The sequence below is a fragment of the Ailuropoda melanoleuca genome, chromosome 4, assembly GCF_002007445.2.
Source record: "Ailuropoda melanoleuca isolate Jingjing chromosome 4, ASM200744v2, whole genome shotgun sequence".
In the NCBI taxonomy this organism is placed as follows: domain Eukaryota; kingdom Metazoa; phylum Chordata; class Mammalia; order Carnivora; family Ursidae; genus Ailuropoda; species Ailuropoda melanoleuca.
Window position 1 is genome coordinate 137,828,498 of NC_048221.1, and position 10,125 is coordinate 137,838,622.

At 42.8% G+C, this 10,125-nt stretch overlaps 1 long non-coding RNA gene across 1 annotated transcript in view; it reads left to right on the plus strand.

Moving 5' to 3' along the window:
* LOC117802062 overlaps window positions 1–8,179 on the plus strand; it is a 9,746-nt gene extending 1,567 nt beyond the window's left edge. Inside the window, exon 2 of the long non-coding RNA XR_004625097.1 lies at window positions 6,406–8,179. This is a non-coding gene — a long non-coding RNA (uncharacterized LOC117802062). The remainder of the gene's footprint in view (window positions 1–6,405) is intronic.
* The last annotated feature ends 1,946 nt before the right edge of the window (window positions 8,180–10,125 follow it).

The following is a 10,125-nucleotide window of genomic DNA, read 5'->3' on the forward strand; positions in this document are numbered from 1 at the left end:
GCCTGATGTGGGGCTCGATCCCATCACGCCAGGATCACGCCCTGAGCCGAAGGCAGACGCTTAACCGCTGTGCCACCCAGGCGCCCCAATAGTTTTGCTTCTAATTAGCATTCTCTGGTGGAATAAAATGGGGAAAGGTCGTTATGTTAAAATAAGAAAAATCAAGACCCAGAGAATAAGTGTGAAGAAGAAATGCCTTCCAGGGGGCGCCTGGGTGGCACAGCGGTTAAGCGTCTGCCTTCGGCTCAGGGCGTGATCCCAGCGTTATGGGATCGAGCCCCACGTCAGGCTCTTCCACTATGAGCCTGCTTCTTCCTTTCCCACTCCTCCTGCTTGTGTTCCCTCTCTCGCTGGCTGTCTCTATCTCTGTCGAATAAATAAATAAAATCTTTAAAAAAAAAAAAAAAGAAGAAATGCCTTCCTTTCTCAAGAGTTAACTGATAAGTGATTGGTGGTGCCTCCAGGCCATAATTACCAACTTTAGCAGGCACCAGGAGTACCTGGAGGGCTGCCGAAACAGTTTTTGATTCAGTGGGTGTGGGGTAGTGCCTGTAAATAATGTGCATTTGTAACAAATTCTGAACCACTGCTTCAAGGAAGCATGAACAATTATTAACAGCAAAGGAAAGATCCAGGTGAGCTTCACAGCAGGGAAGTAAAAAGTTAAAGGATTCTGGGAGGAGCAGGACTCTGTTGAGATTGGTGCTCCCCTGAAGCTAATGCATGAGAGGGTCTTCTTTCAGCAACTGAAATTGATGGGGTTGTATATGCAGAAGAGCATGGGAGACTCTGGACTACTCTGCCTCAGCCTTCTGTCATTGCCCATGTTAACAGTTTTGTATTAAAAGTAAAAATAAAATATAGCTTTACTCTTATCCTGACCAAGCAGATTTCATGATTTGACAAGATGCTGAGAGGAATAAGTTAGTAGACTTCATCCTTAAGGTCATAGGTAAGGAAGCCAAGTATCTGGGTGCTGGGTATGAGGCCAGAGGTCTGCATTTGCTATTAGTGAGAGATCAGTGTTGATGGGAGATTGGCAGATTGGCCCCAAGCTTGAGGCAGGAAGCCAAGGATGTATCTCAGAGATGGGCTGGAGGCCTAGAAACTTGTTAGGGCATCCTATAAGCTGACTAATGGTTCTGTGGGTCACCGGGGTCAAACTGGGGGCCCAATATTCCTGTTAGAAGGTAGAGCACTTGAGTTCCTCCATTTCTATTCACCAATCCCTCCTCCTCTCTTTTTAAAAGATCTAATAGAAGAACTAATATGTAGTCATTTAGTGTTGTGTTCACATACTTCATTTGCTTTTAAGGTGCAGCGCTATAGTAAAAGGATCAGGGAGCTGGGTCAGTCCTGTGGGGGGACAGTTACCCCAAGGTGAGCTCTGCAAGTTTTGCTTAAATTTCTAGTAGATCAAATAATGAGGATAGAGACGTGATGTTCAAACCTCTGTTGCTCACCTAGTATATTTGGCCATAGGATTTGATGATCTATAATGGCTTCACCTCTCAAGCGTATGGTCTGAGGGGATGTGCATAATGAATACCCCAAAGTGTATGATGAGGGGACACCAAACACCCCAAAACACAATGCCTGTCACACGTAGTGGCTCAGTAGATCTCCATGAATGAAATGTGTGCAGTATGCTAGTAGAAATGGCTAGAGTTTGGGCATGGGACATGAGTGCAGTCTGCAGAAGTGTGGAAAAGTAGGCTGATCTCAGTATTAGAGGATGCTGGCTAGAATTTGTTTTACCACCTGCTAATAGAGTTCCTGAACTTATGCCGAATTCTACAGGTGTTTGTTACGAAGGTGAAGTCAGATGGCTCTGGATTTGAATCTTGTGACCTTGGGCAAGTCACCTCATGTAAAATAGGGATAATACTTCAAAGGATTACTAGAGGATTAGATGCAATAATTTATGTATCTTGCATGCAATAAATATTTGATGATGATATGCCGGATATTCTGCCAGATGAACAAAACAACAAGGGCCTGATTCAGGCACTAGTAGGGATCCAGTAGATGTCTCCATAATGTACTGTGTTTCATGCCAGTATATCATTTTGCTTTAATTTTTTTTTCTTTATTTTTTTTATTGATTTGACAGCACAAGCAGGGGGAGCGGCAGGCAGAAGGAGAGGGAGAAGCAGACTCCCTGCTAATCAAGGAGCCCGATGCGGGGCTCGATCCCATGACTCTGGGATCATGACCTGAGCTGAGGGCAGTTGCTTAACCCACTTTAATTCTTTATTATGAAATAATTTATTATTCTTTGCTGAAATATTTTAAAGCAAATAACAGGCATTCTGTATTTTTACCACTACATAATTTCAGTGTACATCTCAAGAAATACAGCATTTTCTTTCATTATAACAGCCATTTTCACACCTAACAAAATCACATTCGTTCTTTGGCATCATCTATTCAGTTCATAGTCATGCTTCCCCAGTTGTCTCAAAAATACATGTCTAGCGGTTTGTTGGCATCTGGATGCAGAAAGGGACCACATGTTGCACTTGTTTGCAGCTCTATCTCTTAATCTAGAGCATGCCTCTTTTTTTGGGTGGGGGCATTGGCTTGTTGCAGAAGCAGGGTAAGTTCCTTTAGAATGTCTCCCATTGTAGACTTGTCTCTTGTGTCCTTGTTTTATTTAGCTTGTTCTTTTATCCCCCATCTGTATCTCCTATAAGTGGAAGTTAGCTCAAGAGGCTTTATTAGGTTGAGAAAAAAAAAATTCACGTTCAGCTTTTCCGGCAAGAACTCTTCCACTGTACTGTGTGCTTCACTGTGGTGCATGAAGATGTGCCGCCGGCTTGTGGCTTTTCATCAGCACTCTTCCCTATGTCTAGAATGTCCTTCTTTCCCTTTCTGCCTAGCAAACTCCTACTCATCCTTCAAAACCTTGTGTTGAAGTAAAGCTAGAGAAAACCCATTGCTAACTGACTCAAAGTGAAGAAGGTTCCTGATGGTTCTGGGGAGATGTTACTTCTTAGGTAGAGATGGGATACTCATCACTTCCTCCTCTATTCTTTATGGGTTAAACCAGAGTAAGGCTGCCCTCCCTATCTTTCTCTTCTTAAGAAGAATCTCAAGGGCAAATATCTCTATACCTCTCCAGGAGCTGAGAGCTCCTAACTGTAAAGAGAGCATTGGGCCCTCTCACGTCTCCCAAAACTCATTTGAATTTTGCATTAAGCACTCTCAACTTTGCCCTGTTACTAAGCAATCAGAGGTGACAACTGGTGAATAATTGGCCTTCCAGCTGTTCTTTTTGCATATATTGTGCTGTGTGGATGTTCCCATTACTACCAAGTGTTGGACTGCACACTCATCCATCAGTTGGCAATCAAAAACTAGCCTGTCTCAGCTGGGGCCCAGTTTTAGGAGTTGTCTAAATAGTTAACCACTGTGTAGGTGACAGAGCCCCAGACTGGAGCTCAGAGGTCTGGACTATCATTCCTGCTATGAACTTGCTGGGGACTGTGAGAAAATCACTGAACCTCTTTCTGGAAACTTCAGAAAGTCTTAGGGATTCTATGAAGATGTTTCACGAGTATTTCAAACCCAAAGGCTTTGTTTTGATCTATATAAAATAGATTGTTGCATTGTTTCTGCAAAAGATTCCTCTTGGGGATCAAGTGCTATAGCTAAAAGTAACAACAATCCAAAAAAGGAGGGGGGCTTGAAAAGGTCACTGTACTAGATGACAGCCACAGTCCCTTGTATATTTAAAAATCACATCTATGTCACCAACTGGAGGTTTGGTTTTTATGTTTGTTTGCTTGTTTTTTTAAGTAATCTCCACACCCAACATGGGGCTGGAACTCACAACCCTGAGACCAAGAAATCAAGAGTTGCATGCTCTGCCACCTAGGCCAGCCAGGTGCCCCACTATCTGGAATTTTTTTTTAATAGAAGGAGAGACAAACTTTTTTTTTTTTAAGATTTATTTATTAGAGAAGGAGGAGGGGCAGAGGGAGAGAGAATCCTGAAGCAGACTCCTCTCTGAGCGTTGAGCCCCACACAGGACTGGATCCTAAGACCCCCAAGACCATGACCTGAGCCAAAATCAAGAGTCAGACACTCAACCAACTGAGCCACCCAGGTGCCCCCATCTAGAATTTAATGGATGTCTGCTTTGAAATTATTTCTAGAACAAGGCAGAATGTAAATAAGTCAATACATAACTAGGTTGTCATACCGATGAAGTATCAGGGGCTGTACATGATCCCGAAAATGAGCCAGTGTTGTAGCATCAATTTACTTACCTGGTCTACACTGCTTCAGAGTAAGTCAATATGTAAATGGTACTGTTCCTCATGCCACCCACCCCTGCCACTCTGTTATGTTCTGGCTCTTCAGCGTGATCCGTCTCTCAGAAGCAAAGCGCAGGACTGTGCAGTGACCACATAGATCAGAATTAAGGAATTCCCGCACCGGACAGAAGCACCACTAGACCAACAGTTCTCGCTGGTTTCCATGTGTAATCTGAACAGCGCGGAAGCAACAGTGCTTCTTTCTGTTGTTTAGATTCTACGATGGTTTTATAAGCAGAGCTCACAGATCAAGATCCTGGACCCTGACCTCTTGGCTCCCTGCAGTGATGCCATGGTCAGCTGTGTACGCTGCCCACTGCCCAACTCAGTGCGCCATGCACAGCAGCTATGACGTGGAGTGCTACGGCCTTAGAGGAGGGAGCTGCAGCACAGACCCCCCAGCTCTGTGTCTTCTTTCTCCTAAACCACATTGTGGGTAAAAGATCTGTTTTTGTATAAGAAGGACGGACTCATTCCTAATCAGCCAGGATTCTCCAAGCCTAAATTTGTTTCTTCCTTTAATAAACTTTTATTGAGCACGAACTGTGGCTGGGGCTCCACTCCTCTGACCCTTAGCCGACCTTTTTATGGAAAATCACTGAGCTATTTTAAAGGTGTAAAAAGCACTCCCCTAAGATCCTGACACTCTTCTTCGTTCGGGGCCTTCTTACCTCCAGCTTTGCTGCTTTTCTTAGTCTCCTGCTGCCTGATGTTTTGGTTATGTGATGACTCACAGGGGACACTCTCTGCCTGCTGGCTGGCCAGGGGGAAGGAAGGGGCAAGAGGCCAGGCAAGTCGGTGAGGAGGTTAAATCGCGGGGCTAGGTCAAAAACGTGGGAGTTTCTTGTGAATTTTATTGTTCACCCTCAAGCAAGAATAAGCTGAAATTTGCCCAAAAGCAAAGAACAAATCATTCAAGACTGTTAACCAGTTAGTTTATTTTCTGGGAACAGATTCATGAACTAAGGTTCCTTAAATGGAGTCAGTTCCCATGTTCAATAAACATGTTTTCTCTGAACAGTGTATGGACAAGGACAAGGACAGCTTTCCCCCAACTGGGAACAGAAGCAAAGAGCTTGGGTCCATAGCTCCCAGGGGACCTGGCCTCAGGGCTTCATAGAGAAAATGGAATCAGTTGAACAATGATGATTAAATCACAAGAGCTTTCATATTAAAATTTAGAAGAAGACAGGGAGGAGTAGAGGAAAATATGAATTTGTTCTCTTCCCTGCCGCTACCTGTCATCATCATCCTCTGTCAGAATGGCTTTGAAAGACCAAATATTTGCATAATGTATGGCTTTTTTTGTTTTTCTTTTGATCATTCTGCTGCTCCAACAAATTACTTTCAGATGCTGCAGTTATTTTCCTCTATCTCTACCAGACAACACCTGCCTCTCATTTAAACCCTAGGAGCCTGGTTCTCTTAAATCCCTGTTTTATTTAATTTTTTTTGAGATTTTTATTTATTTGAGAGAGAAAGTACATGTGTGCATGAGAGAGAGAGAGAGAGAGAGAGAGACAACGAGAGGGAGAAGCAGTCTTCCTGCTGAACAGGGAGCCCGACACAGGGCTCGATCCCAGAACCCCAAGATCATGACCTGAGCCAAAGGCAGACGCTTAACCCCCTGAGCCACCCGAGTGCCCCTTAACTCCCTGTTTTAAACATGAGGCGACTTGTCAAAGTAATTGCTGAGTGTTCAAGCCCAGGCTGTGTGGCTGCAGTCCATACCCTCCTTTCTGAGCCATAATGAAATCTTCAAAGAACAGAGCAGAAACTTAGAGGTAAAGTATAAATTATGGTGTAACAGAGGATGAGACGTAGCTCCTGGACCAGATAGCATTGGTCCTTCTGCCCCCTTTGCTAGGAGGGTACCATGGTTGGAAAGGACATAGTATTTAGAAGAACCCTGGGGGAAATATTGAATACTGTTGAAATTTATTAAATCTGCATGAAAGCTTCACTTAGTTGGGTTTGGATTAGGGGACTGACTAATTCTCGTGGCTTGGTAGATGCTATGTGTTCAGTAAAAAATGTCTCCTAAACTCTCCTGGTTAACTGTTCTCTGCCTACTCTTTTTCAGTTACCATGGAATCTTCAAAAGGTGAAAAGTACTGAAAAACGGTCAAGGAGACCTGGAATCCACAACAGTATCTTAAGTTGGCCACTGAAGGGTGGTTGGGTTTTTGGTGGGTAGAAATATGTTCTGGGCAAAAGGAATTTCAGAAGAAAAGGCAAAAGGGGAGGAGACCCCCCCACACACAACCTGCTGTTCCATGAGCGTGTGTTAGTGCCCCAGGTGCCTTGAGGTCTGTGTAACAAATTATCACAACCTAGGTGGCTCAAAAAAATTTATTCTCTCACAGTCCTATAGGCCAGAAGTCCAAAATCTAGTGTTAGCACAGCCATTTTCCCTCAGAAGGCTCTAGAAGAGAATCCTTCTCTGCCTCTTCCTGGCTTCTGGTAGTTGTGGGCAACCCTTGGTGTTCTTGGCTTGTGGCTGCATTACTCCAACTCTCTCTCTCTCTTTTTTTTTTTTTTAAGTAAGCTCTGTGCCCAATGTGGGGCTCAAACTCATGACCCTGAGTTCAAGAGCCTCACGCTCCACTGTCTGAGCCAGCCAGGTGCCCCTACTCTAACTTTTGCCTCTCCATCATTACATGGTATGTGTGGCTTCTCTTTCACCTGAACATTAGTATTTTGGATTTAGGGCCCACCCTAGTCCAGCATGACTGATCTCAGCTCGATTACATCTGCAAAAATTTTCCAATAAGGTCACATTTGTAAATACGGGGGGTTAGGACTTGAACATATCTTTTTGGGAAGACACAGTTCTACCCACTACAAGCATTAAATTATCTATTCTGTTTGATTAAAATGGTGAAATTGTGAGACATCTGGCTGTCTGTCAGATAACTGACTCATTTATTTAATAAATACTGTTGACTTCCTTATGCACAGCACTGTTCCTTGCTGTGGAAGGCTGCAAGGACCTTGCCTTCGGAGCTTTTGCTCTGGTGGAGGAAAGTGAGATACCGTCGGCAGACAACAAGGTAGTTAAAATAAATGAACAATAAGGTCACCTGGGTGGCTCAGTCGCTTAAGCCTGCAACTCTTGATCTCAGCTCAGGTTTTGATCTCAGGGTCATGAGTTCAAGCCCCATGTTGGAGACTACTTAAAAAAAAAAAACAAAAAACGAATGATGAAAGAAGGAAGAAACATGCCACGAGGAGAAGACATTTAGCCAGCTCTACCTAGATAAATAGAGATATTGGTAGAGAGGAAGCAGAGGCAAGAAAGTCACTTCAGAAGCCATTAGACCAGTGCAGAGGGGAGGTAGTGAGGGATCACACTGGACAATTTCCTTGAAAACCAATTAAGCAAATTAGTGCTTCTCTACAGAATGAAATATTTAGAAACAGTTTATGAAAACTAAAGAATAAAAAAGTTAATGTAACTAGGGCACCTGGGGCACCTGGCTGGCTCAGTCAGAAGAGCTTGTGACTCTTGATCTCAGGGTCATGAGTTCGAGGTTAGTAAAAAAAAAAAAAAAAGAAATGTAGCTAAATGCAGCATGGTATCCTGAGTTGGACTGGGGAACAGAAAAAGAATATTAGTGGCCAAAGTGTGTGATCCAATTAGGCTTGCTAGGACGTGGGAGGGGGTAATGGAGAGTGACTTGGGTATGGAATTTCTCTTTGGGGTGATTAAAATGTTCTGGAACCAAATAGTGGTGATGGTTGTACAAACATTGTGAATGTATTGAATGTCACTAAGGGTAAATTTTATGTTATGTGTTTTATCACTATTTTGAAAGGCCATAAAAAGACACATTATCTTAAAAATTGTGAAATCTGATGTTAACTTTTTAGTTTTGACAAATACCATGATTATGCTAGATGTGAACATTAGGGGAAGCTGCGTGATGAGTATGTGGGAACTGTGTACAAGCTTTGCAACTTTTCTGTAAATCTAAAATTATTCCAAAATGAAAAGTCTATTTTAAAAAATATGAAAAAATGCATGGGTCTAGTTTTGTTTTTTTTTAGGTCAATATCACATTGTGTGTGTTTTTGTTTCTATGTAACTTTAATCTTCTGAAATATAAGTCCTTTGAGTGCAAATGTATGATGTGGGTCACTTTGGTATCATTTTTGCCCCAGCTTTACTGAGGTATAATTGACAAATAAAAATTGTGTATCTTTTAAGATGTACAACACGATGATTTGATATACCTATACATCGTGAGATGATTTCCACAATCAAGCTGATTAACATGCCTGCTACCTCACAAAGTTATCATTTGTGTGTGTGTGGTGAGAACACTTACTGTCAGCAAATTTCAAGTTTAGCATACAGTATTATTAACTATAGTCACCATACCTAGTACATTAGATCCCCAGAACTTACTTAGGGTGGCTCAGTTGGTTGAGTGTCTGGCTCTTGATTTTGGCTTAGGTCATGATCTTAGGGTCATGAGATTGGGCCCTTGTCGGGCTCCGTGCTCAGCAGGAGGTCTGCTGGAGATTTTCCCTTTCCGTCTGCCCCTCCTCCTGCTCATGTGCTCTCTCTCTCTCTAAATAAATAAGTCTTTTTTTTTTTTTAAGATTTTATTTATTTATTTGACAGAGAGAGAGACAGCCAGTGAGAGAGGGAACACAAGCAGGGGGAATGGGAGAGGAAGAAGCAGGCTCCCAGCGCTCCCAGCGGAGCGGGGAGCCCAATGTGGGGCTCGATTCCAGGACCCTGGGATCACGCCCTGAGCCAAAGGCAGACACTTAATGACTGAGCCACCCAGGTGCCTCTAAATAAATAAATCTTAAAAAATAGAACAAAACTTGAAAGTTTGTGCCTTTGATCAACGTGTCCCATTTCCACCCCTCCCATCCTAGCACCTGGCAACCACCATTTTACTCTCTGCTTCTCTGAGTTTACTTTTTTAAAAGTTACACATCTTGGGATGCCTGGATGACTCAATCAGTTAAGTGTCTGCCTTCCGCTCAGGTCATGATCCCAGGGTCCTGGGACTGAGTCCCACATTGGGCTCCTTGCTCAGTGGGGACTGCTTCCCCCTCTCCCTCCGCCTCTCCTTCTTCTTGTGATATCTCTCTCTCTGACAAATAAATAAAATCTTTAAAAAATTTAAAAAGATAAAAAATAAAAATTACACATCTGAGTGACATTATACTTATACAGTATCTGTCTTTCTGTGTCTGATTTATTTTACTCCGTGTAATGTCCTCCAGTTTCATTCATGTTGTTGCAAATGGCAGGATTTCCTTTTTTAAGCCTGAATTATATTCCATTGTATATCCATACCACATTTTCTTTATTATCCATGTCTCCATGAACATGTTGTTTCCGTATCTTGGCTATTGTAATAATGCTGCAATGAACTGACAGTGCGGATATGTCTTCAAGATGCTGATTTCATTGCCTTTGGGGATATTATTCTTAAAATATTATTAGAATTACCGGATTTTAAACATTCAACAAACTGAGTTCTGTTTTTCTGAAAAGAGCTAAATAGAACAGGTTTTCAGTGAAGGTCACTGGCCCCTCTAGAACCGGAGGGAAGTTGGTGATGGTCTCCTCCCCGGGGCCTGTCAAACCAAGAGTGACTTGTGGCCACTTTAGACCTGAGGTAATTTCAAACCAGCACGAGTCTACTTGCAATGTGCAGTTATTCACGTGGTTCAATTACTCTGAGATCTCAAGGGGAGGGGAAGGGATTGAAGAAGAAAAAGAACCAACACAGCTCCATATTTTCTATGGCATACAATACATAGGGGGTATGATCCC